The 26,249-nt window shown below is 44.5% G+C and overlaps 1 pseudogene across 1 annotated transcript; it reads right to left on the bottom strand.

The window, feature by feature from the left end:
- Positions 1–3,346: 3,346 nt before the first annotated feature.
- On the bottom strand, positions 3,347–10,536 carry LOC145337781 (zinc-binding protein A33-like; annotated as a pseudogene). Its single transcript, XR_013885400.1, has 6 exons — positions 10,114–10,536; positions 9,929–10,024; positions 9,602–9,835; positions 8,397–8,419; positions 7,180–7,295; positions 3,347–4,632 (listed from the first exon to the last, which is right to left on the bottom strand). The product of XR_013885400.1 is annotated as a zinc-binding protein A33-like (transcript).
- Between the last annotated feature and the right edge of the window lie 15,713 nt (positions 10,537–26,249).

The raw sequence follows: 26,249 nt of genomic DNA, 5'->3' as shown, positions 1-26,249 counted from the left end.
GAGTTCAGCATGACTGGTCCTCAGAGTGAACCCCTTATACAACATTGTTTCGGCCTCAACTCGAGTATTGTGGCAAATTCAGTTTCGAGCGTGTGAAGGCATCGGGGTAGCGTGTAGAAAAAAATTGTGAAATGGATCCATCGATGAGAATGTGTGAGCTTTCATTAGAAATGAGCATTCCATCCACTAAAACCTTTACCCTGGTTCTCTGTCTCTCCACAAATGCTGCCCGAGCTGCTGAGTATTCGCAGAATTTTCTGTTTGAACGCAGATTGGGAAATAGTATTTAGCTGTAAGATTGGTAGGGCTGTCAACTTGTACCGATGAGTTCAGACTATTGCACTGCTGTGCTCTCCTACAGCTTACGTTGCTTTCCTTTGACAGTGTACTTGGGTCTGTCCTGATACTACACACGGTTGCTTCCTTGTTGTCCTTTCATGGGTCCGCCTGAGGCATTGATTAAATTGTCCACATTTTAAGTGAACCGTGATTACATCCACTTCTGTTGAATGCCAGAGAAGAAGAGAATTCTTAATGTGACCAGCTGCCGTCCTCCGGCCGCTCAGGCCCGATTGCTGCTGTGAAAAGGTTTGTTTTGTTCTTTTTTTTTGTTTTCAGGAGCCACACTGTCCATAGCAAATCTGTGTCGATGCAAATTTGCAATTTCTTCTGATCCGTAGCAGCCAAATAAGCCTAAAGCTCAGAGATACATATGCGCATTTTTTAATATTCGTGCTTATTAAAAGTATGTTAACTCAAATTATTTTTATACAGAAGGAAAGCTTTTATGACTATATCTAGATTTTGGATTTGTATAATAAAAACATATTTTTCTTAACTATCATAAAATCTGGTTCTGATATAATTTGTAGTCATGCATATCCAGTATCCTGTAGAGGCAGAACTGGAACTTCAACATTTTATGTAGGTAAGAATTATAGAGAGCCACAACAAGAATTATATCGAGTTTAATGTAATTAAAGGAGGGTGAAGGAACTCCACAAATATCCTAGTCCTCGATGATGGGAGAGCTCAGAACATCAGTGCAAAAGACAAGATGAAGCATTTGCAACAATCTTCAGTCAGAAGCGTCAAACTTGGCCTCGCCCTGAGGTCCACAACATCACATAGACCAGGTTTCAGCCACTATTATTCACTTCACATATCATCATGAAATGACTGAAGCACTGAAAGCAACTATGCAGTATTATAGCACAGAACCATTCAAAAGATATGAGTTAGAAAGAAGCCATTCAGCCCATCTTGTCTGCGCCGGCCAAACAAACAGAGAAAAAATAAACGCGCCGCTCATTTTAATCCAATCTCCCAGCACCTAGTCCATAGTTCATTGCATCAGACGCAGATCGTCGAGTCATATGGTCATAGAATTTTACAGCACAGGAAGAGGCCCTTTGACAATTGTGTCTGGGTCTGCCATCAAGCACCTATCGATTCCAATCCCACTTTCCAGCACTTGGTCCGTAGCCTTGCATGCTATGGCATTCGAGTGTTCATCTAAATGCTTCTTAAATGTTTTGCGGGTTCCATCGTCTTTAACCATTTTATGTCGTGAATTCCAGGCTCTCACCATTCTCCTTTGTACCAAAGGTTTTTCCTAAAATCCCCTCCTGCCCTGACCCTAAATGGATGTCCCTGGTTTTTCTGCATCTACTAAGGGAAGAGTTTCGTCCGATGTGCCCTATCTATGACTGTCATAATTGTGTTCATCTCGACTCGCTCCCTACCCGGCACCTCCCAGCCTTCTGTGCTGTAAGGGGAAAAAAACAGTCTCTCTAACCCCCCTTCATAGCTGAAATGCCCCAGCACAGGCAACAACTGTCGAATCTCCTCTGCACCCTTCCTACTGCGTGTGATGATGGATAGAATTCCAGGTCCTCTTTTTCCTGAGAAACAGGAGGATGCTGTTGGTATTTCTTATGGATTCTGGATGGGATTGATGTAAACTGTAGTGAATTGGAGACAAGGTGAGTAAATGGAGCTGAGGGACAGATCAGTCATCATTGAATCAAAATTCGGAAAATCGCTGAATTAGAGAATGGCTAAAGAACAAAAATAGGACATTCGGTCCCATTCGTCTGTGCTAGCTCTCTGCAAGATCAATGTCACTCCCCTGCCTTTACCTCAATGTCCTCAAAATTCTTCTTCAGGTAGAGATCCAATCCTCTTTTGAAAGCCCTGACTGTCTCTGCCTCCACCACCCTCTCAGTCCGTTCATTTCAAGTTAGAAACGCTGCCCCTTAATAAAAAGCTTTTTCCCTCCTGTCACCTTTGATTCTTCAGAAATGTATCTGGATTCACAGTGTAAATTATGATGTTTAATAACAGCCACAATATCAAAGGCTTTCATAGATAGAGTGCTTCAATAATAAATCATTACAGATTTCAAGGCCAATTCACTGATGTGGTCAGTGGTGAGACAGACCGGACAAACCAGAGATAAATGATAACTGTGACCTCACTAACATTCCAGTGCAGCAACTGAACTGTTTTTCTACTGGTTAAACATTGTGTGTTAATGTCATACAAATCCAATCAGTTCACACATCATGGTCAACACAGACAGACTGTCAAATCAGTATTCACAGCAGTGTCACATCATTTTCTTTTTTTTCCATTCATTTATGGAATGTGGCCATCGCTGTCGAGGCCAAGATTTATTCCCAGTCCTCGGAAAGAAGGTGTTGAGCTGCATTTTTCGAACCGTTGTGGTCCCTGAGATACACCCACAGACCTGTTCTGGAGTGTGTTGCAGGACTTTGACCCAGCGACAGTGAAGAAGTGACGATATATCTCCAAGTCAGGGTGGTGAGTGACTTGAAGGGGAACTGCCAGGTTGTGGTGTTGTGTTCCCAGCGATTTGCTGCCCTTGTCCTTCTGGGTGGTAGCGGGAGTGGGCTTGGAATGTGTTGCCTCAGGAACCTTAGTGTTTAAAGAGACTAAAAGCAGGCTCCTATTTTAATGTGAAATAAAACCTCCCACAAACACCCAGCTTTCCTTCCCCTCAATTTTGTTGGAGTACAGAATTAGACATTACATTCTGGGCAGACCATTTTCACAGACCATTACAAACGCAGTCCAGTTTGCCACTGTTGATTCATCATGAAAGAAAGTTACATTACTGAAACATACCCAATGTTTGAAGTCAGTCAAACTGACAGTCAGAAAATGATGGAATTACTCAGCAGGCCAGGCAGCATGATAACGGCACTTGTTCACTGCCTGAGCTCAAAGTCAAGACAGCCGAATATCACAGCAGCATCTGCTCTCCCACCTCCCCTCCCCTCCCCTCCTACCCAAAGTAAATGTCAGACTCACCGCTGAAAACCATGGCAGCCCAAATGTCAATCACACTGAAGAATGGAGGGAATTTGGGACGATTGGGATGGAAATCCTGACAGGTGTTCTCAGAGAACAATACTGACAACTGGGAATTTATACAAAGCGGGACATGGTGTTTTTTCGTCACTCTCTTACGCACCCCTTTATGTCTTTGTCTGTCTCTTTGTCCCTCAAAACCGACCAATACATATGAACTGGAACGTCTGCGATTTTTTACTTTCGTTTCCTCTTCCCCCTTATGTTCCTCTTTTTGGCTTTCATCCTCCAAAGGAATTGTTTCCTTGATTCCTGTAAAGATTCCCCAGTCCCCAGTTTGAGAATCACTGCACTGATTCATCTCAAACACGGTGATCTATCGCCACCTACCGCCATTAGAGCAACATTACAAGTAGGAAGGTCACAGGGTTCCTGCAGTTCACAGCTCATTCAAACCAGTAAGTTTCTCTCGACAATGAACTTCTGTTTGTTTCTTCCCTTCCTTTCCTTCTTGTGAGTCTATTATCAAATAAATAGGTTGGACTAAAACCTGGTGTTGTCAGACTTTTTACTGTGTTTCCTTCTTTCCCCCAGCCCTACAGGAGTCCTTGCTGATCTTTCAGTTCCCAGTTCTCATACAGGGTTTATACCCAGAATATGTTAACCTGGCTTCTGTCTCCACACGTGACTGAGACCCACACTGGTAGGAGGCAGGGAGACGGTGTGAAATGATGGGATGGATCTGTTAGAGACATTTAATGCCGCAGATTGTCAGCGGTGTTGGGTTATAATCACCGATGTTTGATCCTGGACTGAAGATGGGAAAGATTCTCTCAGTGAAAGTGTGGGTGAAAGTGTGGAGATGGGACATGTTGTCCGCATTGTAAAATGACACCTGTCCACCCTCATAGTCCAGGAAAACCCCGATCTTCCGGGGATTCACACTTGGGGTGAGGGGGATCTCATGCGGGGAGTTGATGGCGAAATGGCCGCTTGCAGGTATCAGCCCCATTAGCCAGAACCCGGGCTCAGGGCTCAGGAGGATTACTCTTTTCCTGTCCACAGACTCTCGGGCCACTCCGACTTCCCACTCTGTCTTCTCCCCCACCCCCACCTCCCAGTAATGTCTCCCTGATGTGAATCCTTCTGATCCCAGGATATATTCCAAGGGATCAAACCTCTCCGGGGTGTCAGGGAGTGGCTGCCGTTTGTCTCCGAGTCTCACACTGGTCCGGTCCTCAGACACGATGAGCCGGGGATTCGCTGTGTTCGGATCCAGAGTCAGAGAGGCTGGAGCTGGGAGAAAGTTAAAATAACACAGTCAGTGATTTAGAGAGAGGGGGTAAAATTGGAAATAGACGGCGGCACAGAACAGGTGGATTAACATTTGTTCCGTCACGCACCGGATATTCCATTCTATTGAAATCTGCTCTAGTCTGCCGGTGAGTCCAGACCCTGAACAATGTGGGTGACTTTTCCCTGCCATCAGAAATGGCCCAGATATCGTTGTGTCGAACCGCTACAATAAGAGTGATTAAAATAAAACTGGACGGATCACTCAGCATGAACCTCTGAAGCAGCAACACCAGAGAAACAACCTGTCCAGTTAATACTGCAAACTCCTCCTCACGAGGGAATTCTGCCAACATTAGAAAAACTGCCCTGTGGATGTCAAGAAGCAGCCAAACAAAATCGTATCACTTTTCACAAAATATTTGTTATCTAACATTTATAACAGCATATTCGATTACTCTTGAAAGTTGACAGTACATTAAGTGCAAAAAAATCAATTTGTTCCAATAATGAATGTTACCCATTACATGTACAATTGCAGTCAATATTTACAACGTTCAATATATGTCAATCATGCAATAAGGCTTTTTTCACGGGAGATTTTCACTAAGTCTAGGATAGTATGCTTTATGAACCACACTCTCGGCATGTCCTGTCACCTGTAATTACCTATGCACATGTTCACTCATGACACTCTGCTCCTCCAACTTCTTCATAATTGTATTTTTTTATGTTGTCTTTGTTCTTTCTAGCAAAACGAATCACATCACATTTCTCTGCATTTAGTTACGTCTTTCACATGTGCATCCATTCCACTATTTTCATGCCCTTTTGAAGTTTTCCACGATTAACCTCACAGTTCACAAAACTCCCAAGCTTCACAACATGCAGATATGTTGAAATTGTGCCCTGTAGACCAAGATATAGATCATTAATATATTTCAAGAAGAGCAAGGGACATAATCCTGACCTCTGAGGAAGTCCACTATAAACCTTCCTGCAGCCTGAAAAACATCTATTGACAACTGCTGTCTCCTGACACTCAGCCACTTTTTCATTCCTGTATACATTGTCCGTTATATTCTATTAGCAACAATTTTTCTGACGAAACTATTTCTCCAAACGCTTTTTTGAAGTCAATTTACTGTTCACCACATCTACAGCACTATCCTCATCGACCCTCTCTGTAATCTCTTCAAAATACGCCAGCGAGATGAACAACGTTTACACTTACACATTCACTTTGATACCGTCCAGGTAAAATGGCTGGGAATGATTTACGTTGCAGGATGTCCCCGATTTAAACCTTAATCGGAGCAACCCTGAGACTAAATTCACACACAGTACTCCCTACCTGCTTCCCACAAATGTCATCAAACACCCACAATTACGTGGCCGCAACAAAATAGTTATCCAGTGTTCCTACACTAAACACAAGGAGAAGCCTCATTCTCTATCCAAACTGGAGACATTTGCTATAACTGGAGACTCAGTACAATCTAGATCTTCCTTTGAATGGTGATGCCCCACCCAGATGAACAGTCTATACAATGGTTTAATCACTGGTCTGAAAGGGACCACTGGAAACTCCCATCGGAAATGATGTAAGGAGTCTCCCTCTGTTTCCTGCTCAATATTTATACCGAAAACAACATCATCATGCTGTTTCAGGGCCTTTACTATTCGCAAATTGATTTCTAATATCCTACGTTAAAACAGAGAAAATTCCTCTTTTTTACTTTTGCAATGATGTCAATGTGACCAAAAGGTGAGTTATTTGTTCACAAAGCTGTTCGCCGCTATATTACTTCCTGTCTCGTCATCCCACCCACCATATTCCATAATCCTGGCACCACCCACACCCCACCCCGGGTTGTCGATGGTTTTCCTCTACTTTGCCCTTTCCTCAAGGACTGCCAAGCACTTCCCCTCACTGCAAACCCGTGGAAAACTGGCCAGCAAAATTGGAACTGAAGCCGGACCTCGGGGTTTGATTGGACCTCTGATCAAAGAGAGAGCATTGCTTTCACAAATTGCTTGATCTCTGGAGTCACTCATAAAATCAAACTCACTCAATATAAAGGGACTCATCACCTTTCCTATTGCAAGGTTAAGGATATCCTTAGTTTGTTATTGACGCTGTGACTGTGTTAAACCCGTAGATGTTTATCTTCTCCATCATGCTTCAATTCCTCAATAAAATCATCACACTTCTCCTTATTTATTTTAGACTCGCAGTTTCTTCATCTCCTTCACTTGTCTAATGTGCCTCATTCATCATTACAGGTTAGCTCCAGCTGGCTCAGGTCCTCTCATGCTTTGATGTCATCCTGATATAGGATGCTTAAAAAGTCAGCAGAACTACTCCTCACTAATTTGACACATGATGGCTTCAGACACTGACCCAGAGCAACCCACAGGAAGCAAAATATGACAATGGACAGATTCTAGGAATTAACAAGCGGAGATGTGAGCATTTAATCCGGGACCTCGGACACCCTTTAGTCCCTTCACATCTGGATTTATAATCAGGAAAAATCAGTGTTTTACCGGGGTTAATGGAGTTGATCATGTCCCTCCACGTTGTGTACTGGAAAGGACCTCTGAACTTTCCAAAAGACAGGCCGGCATCTGTTACACAGAGTTGCTGAAATTCATCACTGATCCTGTAAATGTGAAGAAATGATGTGGAAAAATTCATCTTCGTTACAATATTTTAGTAAGGATTTCAGTGTTTAAGCTCTTCCAACATTCCCAACTGCCAGCACTCTTCCTGTTGGAGAGAATGTATCACAAACTGAAAGATTAATCTTGTGCCTATAACTGAGCAAAACATAAGTTGGAAATACAAAAACACAGAATGGAAACACTTATGTGAAGAAAACGGTTCATAGTCTGATAACAGATTAGTGACCACACTATCACAAGTGGGATCTGACCAAGTGTGTATGTATGAGGGAGCATGTGGGATTGAGTAAGTGAGTGTGTGTATGAATATTAGTGGAGATGACTGAGTGTATGTAGTCGTGTTGATGTGAGGGAGCGTGTGTGGGAGCGAGTATTGTGGGAGTGAGTGTGTGTGGGAGTGCATGTGTGGGTCTGAGAGTGAGTGTGTGTGTGTGTGTGTGTGTGTGTGAGAGAGTGAGTGTGTGTGTGTGTGTGTGGGGTTGAGTGTGTGTGTGTGTGTGAGAGAGAGAGAGAGAGAGTGAGTGAGTGAGTGTGTGTCTGTGTGAGTGGGAGTGAGTCTGTGTGTGTGAGAGAGAGAGAGAGAGAGTGAGTGAGTGTGTGTCTGTGTGTGTGGGAGTGAGTGAATGTGTGTGGGATTTTGTGTGTGTGTGTGTGTGTGTGTGTGTGTGTGTGTGTGTGTGTAAATGAGTGAGTGTGTGTGTGTGTGTGTGGAAATGAGTGAGTGTGTGTGGGATTGAATGAGTGACTCTGAAATTTGGAGGATGGCAAATTGGCCATCCACCAAGCTTCAGACACACTCACTTGTTTAGGAAGGGCCGCAGGGAAAAGCGTGGGAATTACAGGCCGAAGAGCCTAAGGTCTGTGGTGGGTAAGTTGTTCGAAGGTATGCAGAATGACAGGACCTGCAGACATTTAGAGAGGAAAGGACTGATTAGGAACAGTCAGCGTGACTTTGTGAGTAGAAAATCAAGAATATAATTTAGGCACTGAGAAAAGGAAAGAAGTCCGAATCGTTGCAACACAATTCTGAATGTTTATCACCAAACCTTTTTAAAGTTTTAGTAAAAAGAATGTCTTACCTTCTCTTTCGACAAGCCTCCTCCTGAAATACATAAACACAAACATTGAGGCTGATAGTACCAGACTTCAGGAGGAGATAGACAGGGTGGAGAAATGAGCAGGCACAGAGCAGATATGATTTAGTACGGAAGTGTAATGTGATACATTTTGCAAAGAAGAATGTGGAAAAACAACATAAACAAAGTACTACAATTGAAGCAGAACCCGGTAACACAGAGATTGGAGGTGGGGGGTGGGGGGTAGGGGGCGGGGCGTGGAGAGGTAGGTTTACAAATATTCCAGATAATTGGACAGCAAGACAGGAAATTTTATTTTATCCAATGAGTTGTGATAATCTGCAACGTGCTAACTGATTGACATGAAGGAGAAGACTGGTTCAATGATAATTTTGAGAAGCACTTTGAAATGTTTGTAAAGGAAACATTTGTTTCCAATCAGAGTAAAGAGATGTGGGAGTGAACCTAATTGGAAAGCTCTTTCACTGAGCCAGCAAAGACTAGATAAAAGGATTTTTTTCCCCTATGTGTTGTAGAGTTGATAATATAAGATTCTAGATCCCAGTTAAGACGAATGACTGTCTCACCCACTGTATTAGACAAACCCACAACATCGAATCAGGGAATCATAAAGAATGCACAGTGCAGAAGGAGGTCATTCGGGCCATCGAGACTACATTAATTCTCACACAAGTTTATCCCATAAAGAAACGTACCTACGCCGCTAAACCCCTAACCTTGGGACACGAAGGTGTAATTGACTACGGCCAATCAGCCTAACCTGCATATCTTTGGAGTGTGGGAGGAAACCAGAGCACCTTGAGGAAACACACGCAGACACGGGGAGAACTTGCAAAGTCCACCCATTCAGCCAGGGCAGGAATCGAACCCGGGTCCCCGGTGCTGTGAGGAACTGAATTACGATGTCAATTCCAGTAGAAAATGGCACTAAAGGCACCAGGAAATAATCGGAACCCAATGTCCAGGTCAGGACAACTCATTCCAGGGAAGTTGCTGGTATTCCTGAAATTTTCCTGGCAGTGACGAGGGATTAATACAGTGACAACTGCAGAGAATAAGAATTGTCAAAAATTGTTTCACTCGCTTTCTATTTTTTCCATAAATTCTGTATTAATTTCACAGTTATCGTCAGTTATTTCTTGACTGTGTGAAGTTTCCCTGAACTGAGCCACAATATATTCCCTCACCTTCAGAAATATCAGCTCGTCTTTTTGCTCCATCTGTTTCTGCAACTTTGAGAGTTTCTCCTCAATAGAATTTAAATTCTCCTGAATCTCTCGAAGGTTTCTCTCCATTGATTCTAGAATCAACTCCTCTTCTTCCCTGAGATCTCTGAGTAATCGCTGCTCTTTCTCAGTGAGAATCTGGTGCATTTTAGTGAACTCGGATGTGATGTGGGTCTGCAGACTGCTCGACTGTTCCTACCAAATGAAATGTGAAACATAATTAATGTCCCGCGATAAAGGGAACAAAACTAACCGAGATCCCAGAAAACCAGCACAGAGAGACCTTACCCTAACTTCAGAAATCTTTCGTTGCTGTTTCTGTTCTGTTTCTAGAATTGCCAATTTCTTCTCTGTCAGAAAATCTAAGGAAGATTTGAGCTGATCCTGGGATTGGGAGAGAAAATCACAGAATGAAAGTGTCAGAGCAGGAAAATGCGATGAAAACGTCAGTTTATAAATATTTTCCCTTTTACCTTGTATTTTTCAACAGTCTCTTTAATCTCCATGAAGTTGTGAGATTTGTGCTCCTGCAAATCTCTACAAGTGTAACAGATCAATTTCTGGTCAGTTTCACAAAACAGCTTCAGTTCTTCCCGATGTTCCCCACAGTGAAATTAACTTTCCTTCTCATTCGGATTCAGCTTTAATTGTCGAGTTTGCTCGGCCAGATTCGCTAAGGCCCAATTTACCCTGAGGTTTCTTTCCGGAAACTCCTCTCTACATTCCGGACAGGAAGTTATATCCTTTTCCCAACACTGGGTGATACAGGAGCGGCAGAAGTTATGGCCACAATCCAGTGTTACCGGATCAGTGAAGATACCGAAACAAATGGGGCAAGTTGTCTCCTCACTCAAACTCTTAACCAGCTGCTTCGAAGCCATGTTCACTCTCAGCACTTCCTGATTCAAACCGGCTTAACTGTGGGATGTGCCTGCATTCCTGAACACCTTCAGGTCCGCGGTTTCCGGATGACGTTCACTGTAATACACAGGGAAATATTATTATAAATTAATCTCTGTCCTCTCGACTGTCAGGCGGGTTGTTAACTCTTCGCTCAGTGTGAAGGAGAAACAGGGTTAGAGCCCGGAGGGGAATCATTGAACTCTTTCGGGGGTGAGTTGGACACTGGAGGATGGTGACAGTGGAGCGAGAGAGAGGGAGGAGACGGGGATGGGCGGGATAGAGATCCCATTGCATTGTTCTCCAGTCTGAACTCGCTGCCGATTACAAACCCTGTGGTGAAACACGGTGAATGTTCCAGATCCATGCAAGGAATTGTATGAATGGATGTACAGCCCCTCCTGGAGCAGAGAGTACTGCACTTGTCAAGAAAATGACAAATACTAGAAAGATATTTAGCTGAGTTCTGGCTGTGATTTTCGGTTTTATTGGTTACACAGTTAAGTGTTGTGTTTTTATGGTGCATGTCCCCAAACCCGGGGACTCCCACAGCGCCTGGAAACCAATGAGGTTTTTGACAGCGGGGTGATAACTGCAAAGTCAGAATACATATGGATTATCGTAAGAACAGAATCTCATAACATACCTTGGTGATGTCCCAGGTATCTGGAGTGAGATTCGATCCCAGCACTTTTTGACCCAGAGCTGATTCACAGCTGACAGGGAGCTCTAAGGGGGAGACGCTTACCGCCCAGTTCTTGGAATGTTTATTTGCAGAACAAGTCTACAGAAATAAAATCAGAAAGTGCCGCGAAAGCAGGTCTGGCAGCATCTGTGCAGAGAGAAAGAGAGTTAACTTTTCGAGTCGGCGAGAAATGTGATGGGTTATATGTTGTTTAAGAGAGAGAGGGGCAGCTGGAGCAGATGGACAGCCAATGAGAGGTGGGAGCTCGGAGAGATTGTAGTGCACATCTGTTTAGAGTGCGAGACAGAGGCAGTGTGATGGACAACACAAAGAGCTGACAGCGGTGTTAAGGTAATATAGCAGAAAATGTTAATGGAAGAACAGAAGTCAGTGCCCTTACTGAAAATAATGCTAAAGAACGAGTGACGGATGGCCCGGTAGAGGAGGGGAGGGTTTACCCTGGCACAAAAATAGTTACAGGTTTAAAAATATTCACAATGGCGGAGAACGGTTATAGTGCAAAATTATTGCATTCAATTTTGAGTGCCGACCTGCTCAGTCGGATGATGAGATGCTGCTCGTCCAGTTTGCGTTGGGCCTCATTGGAACCAACGTGACCGAGGATAGACTTCTGGGCAGGGGAGCAAGGTGCCATTCAAATGTGAGGGGAGCACATCAGTATGTAGTAGAGCAGCAGAGCGAGGTGAATGGACACTTTTCACCGCAGCAAAGAGACACAATTCAGTTGGATGTGTTTCCTGCCCAGTAACAGCGAACCGGACATCTGCTCGGGGCAGGAAAGAAACTTGCAGATCCAGTGGTCGTGCTCCATGGAGGTACCAATGACATAGGCAGGACGAGGAAAGGCTTTCTGCTTAGTCAGCATGAGGAGCTGGGCATCAAATTAAGGCACAAACTTCAAACGTAACAATTTCTGCTTTATTGTGTGAGCCATATGCAAATAGGCACAGAGTGAGTAAGAATGGGGAGATGAATGCAAAGCCCAAAGACCGGTGTGGGAGAAGTCGGTTTCAATTCATGGGACACTGGCAGCAGTACTGGGAAAAGTGGGATCTGTTCCGTTGGGACTGCCCACACCTGAATTGTGCTGGGGCTGATGGTTTACCAAGCTGCATAATAAGGGAAGTAGAGAGAGAGAGGGAGAGAGAGAGTTTTAAACTAAATATAGGGGCAATGGATCGAATTTGGGAAGTTCTGATATACCAAAGAGTGGAGACAGGGCAGAAAAAGTATTAATATCGGAACTGATAGACCGTGACAGGAAGGAGCAGAGACTACAAATTAAAAGTAAACCAGCAGATAAGACTAGATGCTATAAAAATAATAAACTGGTAAAACGTAAGGCTCTGTACGTCGCATTTAAGGCAAACAGATGAGCTGAAAGCACGAATATAAATGAATAAGTATGATCTGATACTTGCAAAGATATGGCGACAGGGTGACATCGAATGGAAAGGCAATGTGATATTTGGGAAGGATAGGAAGTTGAGAAAAGATGGAGAGGTAGTTCGCTAAATAAATGATGCACATTACAGAGGGTTGACCTAAGGTCTGCAACTCAGGGTCTAAATACAACTGTCCTTGTGGTGAGAAATTATAAACGTGAAAGTCATTTGTGGGAGTGGTGTACGGCCCCGTAATTGGTACTACTCAGGAGGTCAGTCGATAAAAGAAGAGATAATGAGAGCTTGTCAGAGCCGTGTTATAATAATCAGGGATGTTTTGAATCTACAATGAGATTGAAAACAGTGGATGGGAAAAATTGGCATAGCTGAAAAGTTCAGATAATAATTGTGGGATAATTTCTTAGAACAGCACATCGTGGAACCAACCAGAGGGCAGGCTATACTCGTGCTGGTATAGTGCAGGGAGAAAATGTTCATTGATGAACTCATAATGAAGGTATCTCTAGGTAGCAGCAACCATGACACGTTTGAAATTTAAATTCAGTTTTAGGGAGAGAAGAGTGCACCAAAGTTTCGTGTTTTAACCATAAATAAGGGCAATCATGTAGCAATGGAAGCAGAGCTAGATAATGATAAATAGCAAATGTGCATAAAAGATAGATCCCCAGAGGTGGTGGTAGATCTTTAAAGGAATATTTCAGAATATATAGAGGAGATACATTCCAATGTGAAATAATAATTTAAAGTCATTACTTTTAGTTGCAGGAAGTGAGATCTCTTAAAGGAGAATTGTTTTGAGTGAGAGGACATGTTCAGCAAGGGAGAGGAAAGCTGTGGGATGGGGATTGTTGAGACCTTCCGGAGCTAAGTTTCCCTCTGCAGCAACTTCCCAACACATGACCACTACCGTGTCGAAGGTAACAGCAACTGACACATGGGAGCACGCCATTGAAGCACCGCATCCTTGGCGCTTTGAGCATCAGTGTTAATCACTGTGCCTCTGTCACCCTGAACTGGATTGGATTGATAGTGATGTATTTTGGAAACTCCTTTTACAACGGTTTAGATGGGAACAATTTAGAAAGGAACGATTTGCACGTAGCAGAACGTGATTTACTTTTAAAAAAAATTCTCACTTCATACACAGTGACTGGAGGACTGCGCAGAGTCAGAATACAGACAAGAAAACAACTAAGACTGGATGTGGCGTCGTTAGGCTAGGACAGGGAGGAAATCCATGCAGACATTGCCCATCTTGAGAAAGTGACAGTGATCTGTCTTCTTCAGTCGCTGCAGTCCATTTTCTGTAGGTAAACCGTCTGCGCTGCTCAGGAGTGCGTCCGAGGATTTCGACCCAGTGGCACTGACGGAAGAGCAATATATTTCCAAGTCAGAATGGAGAGTGACATGAAGGACAACTTCTAATTGTGGTACCCCCATGTGTCAGTTGCTGTTATCTTTGAGATAGTAGTGGTCATAGTTGGGTAGTTGCTGCAGAAGGAAAGTTAGCTTCTACATGGCACTCCACGTATCAAATAGTTTTAGCAAACTAAACTCCTTGGGAATCTACATTTCTTAGCAATCCCATGCTGGAATTTATTGAGATCCACTGGGCTTCGAGCACGCAACTTTGAAATCAACGGATTTCCTGCCATCTCCACTCAGATTCAAACTGATGCAATTTACGCAAAAGACAATTCTGCGCTCACCGTTCTTGTCTGGTAACAATTAGCACTTACTTTGGCTGTGTTTCTCACCTCGGTTCTGTGAGCAACATTGGCAATATTACAACAGATAAATGGCGAGGATACTGGAAATCTGAGATGAAAGAGAAAATCCTGGAAATAGTTTAGTTAATTTTTTTGTCACAAGTAGACTTACATGAACACTGTAATGAAGTTACTGTATAAATCCCCCAGTCGCCATACTCTGGTGTCTGTTTGGGTACACAGGGTGAGAATTTAGCATGGCCAAATGTACCTGACCAGCACGTCCTTTGGCCTGTGGAATGAAATCCGAGAACCCGGAGGAAACCCACGCAGACACAGGGAGAACATGCAAACTCCGCACAGACAGTGATCCAAGCAAGGAATCAAACTCGGGTCGCTGGTCCTGTGAGGCAGCAATGCTGAGTACTGTGGCACTGTGCCGCCCAAATACTCAGCACCTCAGGCAACATCTGTGGAGAGAAACAGACCTTCCGTCAGGCTGCAATAAACCATACCAAATCTGTTGAGAATGGCGATATTAAATCCCACAATGCTCCGCGCCCCAGAAACCACTCTATCCAACAGGTTCCCTTCACCCCGTATTGATGATAGTGCGCATGCTCCCTTGGGCGTTCCGATCGGCTCCTTTGTTGTGAGTCCGACTCAATGAAAAGGGGAGGAGAATCCGGGAAGCGGCGGCTCGGCTGGGGAAGGTGCTGCCCCATCGCTTTATGGTTACCGATCTCCCCCGGGATACTCGTTGGGCCTTGCGGCTCAGACTGGGCCCAGAGAGGCGCTCTCGTTGTTGCTGAGCCTGCACTCCGACCCCACTGAGCTGCTCCACCCCGAAAGTTTCAGCTTTCTGATGGCGATAGATCGTCTTCACTCAGCCTGAGCATTTTGGGTATCGTAATCCGCCATTGACTTAGAACAATTTGGAAGGATGTTAATGTCTCTTAATCAATATCATTAAATTATTAAAAACGGATTCGTGAGAAACACTCATTATCCAATGCCGTCCTCCACCGTGTTTTTGTAAATTTAGTGTATTAATTGTATCACATCACTTGATTTGATTTTAAATCATTTAGTTTATAAATTGAATCACTGTTCTCGAATTGTATTTCCAAATTTAGTTTGATGGTCAGTTTTTTCTTGTTCTACAAAGCCTGTAAATTTCATCAGGCAGTGAATGTTGGCGAGTGCTGAGTGACTGCCCTCGGGACGACCAGGAGGAGAGTTCAGAGTCCCAGAAGATATAGGGAGCCGCATGTTCTACATGCAATCGTGGTGCATGAGCGTTGGGATCCGATTCTGCCAGACAGCTGAGTCTGTGTGAGACATTAAAGAATTCAGCTTCTTCAAATTACTCCAGATTGCTTTTGTCAACAAAACTGTTTAACATCTGTCAGATTGTTGTTTATCTGAGCCTGCAATTCTAAATTTGGTCACAAATGCAAGTGTTTAAAGGCAATTTATTTCTTTCCACGTTGTTAATAATTAAATCGATAGAAATTGTTTCTCCACCTCAATATCTTCAAATGACGTTTCATATCTTCATACACTATTTCACTTTGGAAAATAGGGTGGAAGTATAAGAAGGAATATCAATCCATAAACCCCCTGCTCTGGTTGCCAAATCCTCGAAAGGGACTTTCTGGTTCAGACGGAAGGGTCTGTGATTGAATCAGTACTCCTATTCCTCATTGCTCCATTCTGCATCGCTTTAGGATACCTATATTGACAACAGGGTAGATGGAGAGAAACTATTTTGCTCCTTCTCGGACGAGGGAGCAGATGAGAGGGTGCATGGTATAAAGATGAGATGTGGAGATGCCGGCGTTGGACTGGGGTAAACACAGTAACAAATCTCACAACACCAGGTTAAAGTCTTTCGTCACCTGATGAAAGAGCAGCAAGCGCTCCGAAAGCTCGTGGCTTTTGCCACTAAATAAACCTGTTGGACTTTAACCTGGTGTTGTGAGACTTCTTACTGCATAAAGATGAGAGGGAGAGCTTCAAGAAGTGAAATCAAGAAAACCTTCGACACACAAGGCGTGCAATAACATTTGAATTCTCTTCTTAAATGACAAATTATCACTAACCAAGAATCAATTTAAAGTCTGAATTTGACAGACTTTTAAAAAAAAGCTGATGAAGAGATCGGGACTGTTGAGTGCGGAATGAACAGAAGCTTACAAAATAATGAGGGGTTTGGGCAGCGTCGACAGAGAAACTTCCTGCAGCACCAAGATTCTGTCAGCAGGTGGCAGCGGTGCGCTTTGTAACAATGAAAGGCGACTTCACAGAGTCTCAAACCATCCCAGAAACTGACTGCACCCGCAATGAATTACTCACAAGTGCAGGAACTGCCGTTAACTCGGAAACGCAGAAGCCACTTTAAAAACACTAGGTCCCAGAGAGAGAGAGAGAGAGAAAGCAGGTGAATGAGCAAGTAATTCCTCCTTGATGGTGCTGATTCATGATGTGGGTATGCCGGCGTTGGACTGGCGTAAACACAGTAAAAAGTCTGACAACACCAGGTTTTAGTCCAACCGATTTATTTGATAATAGACTCACAAGCTTTCGGGTTAGTCCCTTCGTCAGGTGAATGGAGAGTTCTGGCCTCAGACAGAGCATATAAAGCACAGACAGTTTAGAGACAGACAGTACTCTCTAAACTGTCTGTGCTTTATATGCTCTGTTTGAGGCCAGAACTCTCCATTCACCTGACGAAGGGACTAACCCGAAAGCTTGTGAGTCTATTATCAAATAAATCGGTTGGACTAAAACCTGGTGTTGTCAGACTTTTTACGGTGCTGATTCAGGCAGGAATGTTGATCAGGGCACCGGGGAAACTCCCCTGCTGCTCTTAACCCTGACATTTGAAACATCCACTTGAGACAGACGCTGCTTTTGGTTTAACATCTCACCGGGTTGACTGAACTGTTCAGAGGAAGATAGCAGTGATCCATTCAGCCCTTTTCCGCGTTTCGTGGTTAATTTATTGCCATTTACCCACCTTATCTCCAATATCCCTTGATATTCTGGGAAGCTTCAATCGTCCCAGTATCCACAGGCTATAGGGAGAGAGAATCCCACATTTTTTCATATAGTAAAAGGTCGAGATGACCTTTCATCTGTGTTAGAATCATAGAACCCGACAGTGCAGAAAAAGGCCATTCGGCCCATCAAGTCTGCACCGACCACAATCCCACCCAGGCCCTACCCCCATGACCCTACATATTTTACCCGCTTCGCCCTCTAACCTAATCATCTTAGGACACTAACTGGCAATTTTAGCATGGCCAATCAACCTAACCCACACATCTTTGGACTGTGGGAGGAAACCGACGCAGACACAAGGAGAATGTGCAAACTCCACACAGTGACCCGAGCCGGGAATTAAACCCAGGTCCCTGGAGCTGTGAAGCAGCAGTGCTAACCCCTGTGCTACCGTACCACCCACTGAAACCTGCAACATTAATTCTATTTCTCCTTACAGATGCTGCCTGACCGGCTCAGTATTTCCAGCATTTCTACAAAGAACAGAACAAAGAACAAACCAGCACGGGAAACAGGCCCTTCGGCCCAACAAGCCCGCGCCGCCGCGTCACCCTACACCTATTCTACCTTGTGTGTCTACGAATAAAACCCCCCACTTAGCCAGATTCAGGGGAGAATAGTGTCAATTTGGTAAAACCAATCAGCCTAAGAGCACATCTTTGGGGTGTGGGAGGAAACCGGAGCGCCCGGAGGAAACCCACGCATCCACAGGGAGAATGCACAAACTCCCACAGACACAGGCCCAAATCCATGTATCTGCACAGCTAGCAGTGCTAGTCACCGAGCTGTTGCGGCGCCCTTCTACCGGTCCAGGATCAAGCACACACACCGACACGAAGTACTAGGCCACTCTCGGAACCTCCAAGAGTAGCCCACGCACGACCCACCGTGTGCATGCCCCTCGTTTGACAACGAGGTGGACCTCCACCTGCGGAATAAAAGACAAAAACGTTAATCACAAGCCTGCCTTTCCGGTGTCTCCCGAGGTTCTAACCCTTATTTAATATCCCCTACCATAACCCTCCATCCTCGTTTCACTCATGTGCCTATCTAACTGAACCTTAAACGAGTCCAACGTTCCCGCCTCCACCACCCTACTCGGTAGCGCGTTCCATACCCCTACAACTCTCTGCGTAAAGAACCTTCCTCTCATATCCAAATTATATCTCTCCCCCCTCACCCTTAAATCATGTCCTCTTGTATTTGTAACCAATCTAGGGAGCAGTCTCTCACTATTGACTCTGTCTATTCCCTTCAGTATCTTATATACCTCTATCATGTCCCCCCTCAATCTTCGTCTTTCCAAGGAGAACAGTCCCAGTTTCTCCAACCTTTCCTCGTACCCCAGCTCCTCCATGCCAAGCAACATCCTGGTAAACCTCCTCTGCACCCTTTCCAGAGCCTCCACGTCCTTCCGGTAGTAAGGTGACCAGAACTGGACGCAGTACTCCAAATGCGGTCTAACCACCGTTCTATACAACTGAAGCATTAGATGGCAGCTTTTAAACTCTATACCCCTTCCTATAAAGGCTAGCATTCCATAAGAACATAAGAACATAAGAAATAGGAGCAGGAGTAGGCCATCTGGCCCTTCGAGCCTGCCCCGCCATTCAATAAGATCATGGCTGATCTGTCGTGGCTCAGTTCCACTTTCCCGCCCTCTCCCCATAACCCTTAATCCCCTCTCTTATCAAAAACCCATCAACCCGCTTCTTAAAAATATTTAGCGAGGCAGCCTCCACCACTTCAACGGGCAGAGAATTCCAGAGATTCACCACCCTTTGAGTGAAGAAGTTCCTCCTCAACTCCGTTCTGAACCGCCCCCCCTTTATCTTGAGGCTGTGCCCCCTAGTCCTACTGTCTTTTTTGAGCGGGAAGAGTCTTTCCACCTCTATCCTATCCATCCCATTCATCATCTTATACGTCTCAATGAGATCTCCCCTCATTCTTCTAAACTCTAACGAGTACAAGCCTAGTTTATTCAGCCTCTCCTCATAGCTCAACCCCCTCAACTCCGGTATCAGCCGAGTAAACCTCCTCTGCACTCCCTCCAAGGCCAAAATATCCTTGCGCAGGTGCGGCGCCCAAAACTGCACACAGTACTCCAGCTGCGGCCTCACCAATGCCCTATACAGCTGCAGCAAGACCTCCCTACTTTTATATTCAATCCCCCTCGCTATGAAGGCCAGCATCCCATTCGCCTTCCTGACCACCTGCTGCACCTGCAGGCTGGGTTTTTGCGACTCATGCACAAGGACCCCGAGGTCCCTCTGCACCGTCGCCTGCTGCAGTTTTTCGCCACGTAAGTAATAGTCCTTCCTACCATTCTTCCTACCAAAGTGGACCACCTCACACTTGCCAACATTAAATTCCATTTGCCATTTCCTGGCCCATTCGCCCAGCCTATCTAGATCCTTCTGCAGACTCTCCACACCCTCCGCACAATTTGCCTTTCCCCCAATCTTGGTGTCATCAGCAAATTTCGACACCCTACACTCGGTTCCCTCCTCCAGATCATCTATATAAATGGTAAATAGCTGAGGCCCCAGCACCGACCCCTGGGGCACCCCACTAGTCACCATCCGCCAATCCGAATAGCACCCATTGACCCCCACTCTCTGCCTCCTATTTGACAACCAATCCTCTATCCACGCTAACACCCTACCCCCAACTCCATGTCCTCTGACCTTCTGCAGTAACCTCTTGTGATGTACCTTATCAAACGCCTTCTGAAAATCCAGAAAGACCACATCCACCGGCTCTCCTCTATCCACCGCCCTAGACACATCCTCATAGAACTCCAGTAAATTTGTCAGACACGACTTCCCTTTAATGAAACCGTGTTGCGTCTGCCCTATCAAGCAATTCCCTTCAAGATGCCTCGCAATTTCCTCCTTAATGACGGATTCTAACATTTTACCTACCACAGACGTTAAACTAACCGGCCTGTAATTCCCCGCCTTTTGCCTGGCACCCTTCTTAAACAACGGCGTAACATTAGCCGTTTTCCAATCCTCCGGCACTTCCCCGGAATCCAGCGACGTCTGGAAAATAACCACCAAGGCATCCACTATCACCTCCGCCATTTCTTTCAGAACCCTCGGATGCATTCCATCCGGTCCTGGGGACTTGTCCACAATCAGCCCCTCCAGTCTGTCGCGCACCACCTCTCTAGTAACAGTAATGTCATTAAGACCCTCCAGTCCTACCACCTTTCCATCGCTAACACCCGGCAAATTATTCACGTCCTCCTCCGTGAAGACAGAAACAAAAAAGTTATTCAAGACCTTAGCCATATCCCCATCCCCTACCACTAGGTCCCCTTTCTCATCCGCTAAGGGACCAATGTTCACCCTAGCCAGCCTCTTCCTTTTAAGCCTTCCTGACAACATTCTCCACTTGTGTTGCAACCTTCATGGACTTGTGAACCTGCACTCCCAGGTCCCTCTGTGTATCTATACTCCTAATTTGTCTACCTTTAATCACATAGCTCCTCTCTACATTATTCCTTCCAAAATGCATCACCTCGCATTTGTCAGGATTAAATTCCATCTGCCACCTATCTGCCCAATGCACCAACCTATCTATATCCTGTTGTATCACCTCACAATCTGCTTTGGTACCCGCCAACCCTGCCATCTTGGTGTCGTCAGCAAACTTGCTGATCACACCACCTACGCTCTCTTCCAAGTCATTTATGTAGACTACAAAGAGGAGAGGTCCCAGTACTGAGCCCTGCGGCACACCACTGGTCACTGGCCTCCAGCCGGACAAAGTACCCTCCACTACTACCCTCTGTCTCCTATTACCCAGCCAGTTCTCAATCCACCGAGCTACCTGACCTCGTATCCCATGCGCCTTAACCTTAATTTCTGTTCCAGGCTTCCATCTTCTGCAGTATCTTGCCCAGCTATTCACAATCTATATCAATAATTTGGATGAAGGAACCAAATGCAATATTTCTGCAGAGTTTGTGTGGCAGGATTGTTTAAATCTGAAATTTAACTCTGCTTCTCACCACAGATACTGCCAGACCTGCTGAGCTTATTCAGCATTTTCAATTTTCATTTCAAATGCAAATATTCCAAGTTTGCTGACAATCTGAAACTTGGTGGGGATGTGAGTGGTGAAGAAGATGTTAAGAGGCATCTGGGTGATTGAGACAAGTTGGGTGGGTGGTCAAATATATGGCAGATCTGCAATCAGCTGTATAAGTGGAAAGTTATCCACTTTAGTAGGAAAAAGCAGAGCAGCAGAGTATTATTTAAATGGTGAAATATTGGGAAATGATTTACAAAGGGACCTGGGTGCCCTTGCACACTAATCATTGAAAGGAAACATGCAGATGCACCGAGCAGTTACAATGGCAAATGCTATGTTGGCCTTCATTGGCAAGGAGTTTCACCATCGGAGCAAGGTTATCTCATAGCAGCTGTACACGGCCTTGGTGTGACCACATCTGGAGAATTGTGTGCAGGTTTTGTCTCCTTACCAGTATAAGGCCATACTTAACAGGTAGAGAGTGCAGCAGAGGCTCGCCAATTTGATTCCCGATTGTTGAATGAGAAGAGATTTTGGTGACTAGTCTTGTATGCACCACGGTAAGGAAATTCAGAGGGAACTTATTGAAACATATAAAATGCTGACAGGGTTGGAAAGACTGGATGTGGAGATGTTATTTCCTCTGGCTGGGGGTAAACCACAAGAGTTCACCTTCTCATGATGTAGCAAAGGCCATTTAGGACTGCAGTGAGGAAAAACATCTTCACTCAGAGCTTGGGGAACCTGTGAAATTCTCGAGCACAGAAGGTGTGGAGGCAAAATCACTGCATATGTTTAATAAGGAAATACATAGATTTCTACACTCTCAAGGCATCCTGGGGAATGGGGAGAAAGCGGCATTATGACATTGAGAGGGGGCTCAAGCACGATCAAATCGAATGGTGGAGCAGGCTCAATGGGTCAAATGACTTTCTCCTGCTCCTGGTTTTGAAACCTTTCTCAGATGTCACATGAAGATTTGTGTGTCACGTTCATCTGCCTATCAAGGCTGGCAATAGACCTCATATCAAGATTTGGCAAACAAATTTCTATGGACATCATGCAAGGGTGCATGAGGAAAGAAAAAGAGAGAGAATAGATTGGGCCTGTGTACTGGACTGTGCTGTGAAGTGCCGGGCTATCGATGTGAAGCATCAGCAGCAATCATCGGCCTCTATAAGGCCCAGGCAGGAACATGTTTACCTTGGCTGGGGAGCCAGAATGGCAGATCACAGTCTCATACTTAAGTTAAGGCAATCTAGGACTGAGACCTATAGGTGTGTCTATGATTGGTGGGTTCAGAGCGGTTGCACTGCACAGTGCAGATGAGAAGCTCAGCAAGTGGACTACAAATATGATGTACAGTTGACAACCAGGAGCAGTTAACATGAACATCTGTCCTCAATCTGCATTAGACAGCGGTCTCAAAGGGCCGAATATTGTTCGCGTGCTGCTCCTCCTCCCTGTGGGCCCATCCATCTGGTTCTGCCTGAAAGAGCTCTCTGCCAGTTCAGTCCCCCACTGGAAGCAGATGTCAGGGCGACATGAGTGTATCCCTGGTAAGTTTAGATTTGATATTGTTTTCAAGCCGCTGTACACACGGACTTTGTGAGTGAATGAGTGAAATCACACTTCTACTGATAGGTGTCTTGAGGTTGTGGGGGAACAGGGAGCTGTGCAGGTCCTCATGTGTGCACTTAGCATCATCTCTATTTGAAACAGTCTAGTGCACGGAAATGATCAAACCCACAGCAAGGAACATGTTAACTCGTGAAGTTTAATTCTGCTCTCATAAGTCAAGGTACATGAGGGGAAAATAATGTCAGTAAATAAGTAAAAAAAATCCTGAGGCTGTCCAGCCAGTGAAGGATTGAAAGAAATTCAATAAATGTACCAGTTTAAACTGCCTGGAATCTGGTAGCTATCAGATTGACATGGACCTGTCTGCCACATCATTCCCCTCCTGACCCTGTGTCAATCTGTGACAGACCCTCCTTCTCTTCATCTGGATGAGAGTCAGTACAAAGGCAGGGTTGCCTGCAGCTTTCATCAACAATATCTCAGCACATCTATGAATGCATTGAAATAATAAATTTAGTGAGCACTCACTTTACACATTTCCCTCCAATTCAAAACCTGCAGGCCAATGTGATGCTCTTAGTCTGGGTCCTGTCCAGACATGACATCCCCACTTCAATCCTTCTAGGCAAATAACATCCTGGAGAAGTGGAGAAGAATGTTGCTCCTGTTAATACATGAATGCACATAGAAACCTTGCTCTTTGACCAGGGTGATGAGAGCCTTGTGCGAGTAGCCTTCCTCCAACATCATCCTGTTTGACTCCACTGCCCCTTAGACTTTACAGATAGGCCATTGTCTTTGCGTTATAGACAGACTCAACACATGAGCCCTTGTCAAGAATGATCGTTCACCTAGGAGAACGGACATTTTGTCACGAGTTGCCTACTAACCACCAGCTGTGCTCTTTGGAGCCATCCACCTCCCTCCTTCAACCCAGAAATCAGTCTAACAAAGCTTCACAGGCCTCCCTCTATGACACTCCTTGCTATATCATTCCTTAGGCAAGGTGACCAAAACTCGACACAATGCTCACCAAGGCACCAATCAACTACACTCCGATCTCTTTACTGCTCCAATTGCTTTGTACTAATGAAGATACCATTTACCTTCCTAATTGTTTTCTATCTCTGCACATTAACTGTACAGAGACACCCAGATCCCTCTGAAGGCAAACACTTTCCAGTCTCTCTCCATCCCAAAAAATATTCAGCACTTTTTGTACTTTTGTTAACAAAATGAAAAATGTCACCCTGCTCCATACTGTATTCCATCCACCATGTTCTTGTCCACTCACAACCTCTTCATATCTCTGAAGCCCTTTTCTGTTCTCCACACAAACTGTCACACTGAACTTCATACAAGCAGCAAACTGCGACGTCTCATTGATGTCAATGATACAGACTATAAATAACCCACTGATCCCTGCAGTCTTTAACTATCACCTTCCAAATGGAAAATTACTGATTATTCCAATTGTTAACCAATCTTCTATTGATGTTCATATATCACCCCCCCAATCACAGGACTAATCATTTTGGACAATCGTCTGTGTGGCACCATATCAAATGCTTTTTGAAACTCCAACTGCTCTACACACGATTGCCCCGCATCTCCCTCACCCACGAATCCATCTGACTAGACATGATCTCAAAATAATCCTTCTCAAACATCATTACCTCATAAGTGCGTCTCAATTTCATTTATTTATCAGCATTTCCACAGCATTAACATTAGATTCTGGCATTTTCCCACTGCTGACTGTCCTAAGTTTTGAATGATTTTCACTAATTGGTAATTCATTTCCTGAACAGTTACTGCACATTTTGAATGCTTTAGAAAAATTGATACTGGAATTGCTTTCGCTCAATTTCTAGGAAAGTAGAGCTGCTCCTCTATTTGTCTTCACACATCGACAAGGTTTTCTACAGTAAAGACACTGGATCAACACAACCCTTTGCTACTGCACTAGTCACCAACCCAACTCTGACCCCAGAACTCCCAGCCACGTGCAATTGACTAGACTAAGGGCAGCAGATTTCCATACACATTGGGAACTGTAACCTTCTCCCAACATGACTACAGAAATTGACTACAGCCTGCATTTATGTCGCGCCTTTGATAACATATGCCAAGGCAGTTCCCTGAGCATTCTCAGGATCCATCATACTGCAATGGGAGGAAGGTGGAGAAAGAAATACAAGGACATATACAGAAACTGAGTAAAGAACAGAATTATAATTGTTGGAGAAGTGGGTGAGGGATTTCACTACCCTGATATTAATTGGACAGAGGAGTCAATTAAAGGGATAAGGAAATGGAATTCCTACGTGCAGGACAGTGGTTAGTAATGCTACCGCACAGTGCCAGGAACCCAGGTTCAATTCCAGAGTTGGGTGAATGTCTGCATGGAGTTTGCACGTTCTCCCATGCCTGCGTGGATTTTCTCCATGTGTTCCCATTTCCTCCCACACTCAGAGTCTGCAGATTAAGTTGATTGGCTGTACTAAATTGCCACTTAGAGTCAGGGGGGATTAGGAGGGTAAATACATGGGGTTACTGGATCAGGTCTGGGTGGGATTGTTGTCGGTGCAGGCTCGATCTAAGGAAGGCTTAGGTATGTAAAAACTGACAATGAGAGGTTCTTTAAACATATGAAAAGAGAGAGAGGGATCAACGTGAACACAGGCCCATTTGAAAATGAATCTGGATGACAGTTATGAGGAACAAGTAAATGGCAGAGGAGCAAAACAGATAATTTGTGTTAGTTTTTACAGAGGAAGATACTGGAAACATCCCATTAATACGAAAGAACACGGGGGAGGAATTGAGTACCATCACGAGAGAAGTAGTATTTGATAAACTAATGAAGCTGGAGGAAGATCGGTACCCTCGCCCTGATGGCTTGCCTCCTAGAATGCTAAATGAAGTAACTATATTGGTTGTAATTTACCAAAAATCCTTGGATCCTGGAGAAGTACCAGAGGATTGGAAAACTGCCAATGTGACACCGCTATTCAATAAAAGGAAGGAGGCAAAAAGTAGGTAATTATAGGCTGATTAGCCTAATATCTATTGTTGGAAAAAAGTCAGAATCAATTAAGGAAGTAATAGGGGCACATTTAGAAAATTATAATCTAATCAAGCTGAGTCAGCACTGATTCATGACAGGGCAATCATGTCTGACAAATTTATTAGCATTA

Source organism: Carcharhinus amblyrhynchos, unplaced genomic scaffold, assembly GCF_965287045.1.
Source record: "Carcharhinus amblyrhynchos unplaced genomic scaffold, sCarAmb.v2.hapA scaffold_73, whole genome shotgun sequence".
Classification (NCBI taxonomy): domain Eukaryota; kingdom Metazoa; phylum Chordata; class Chondrichthyes; order Carcharhiniformes; family Carcharhinidae; genus Carcharhinus; species Carcharhinus amblyrhynchos.
This window is presented reverse-complemented; position numbering and strand designations above follow the sequence as displayed.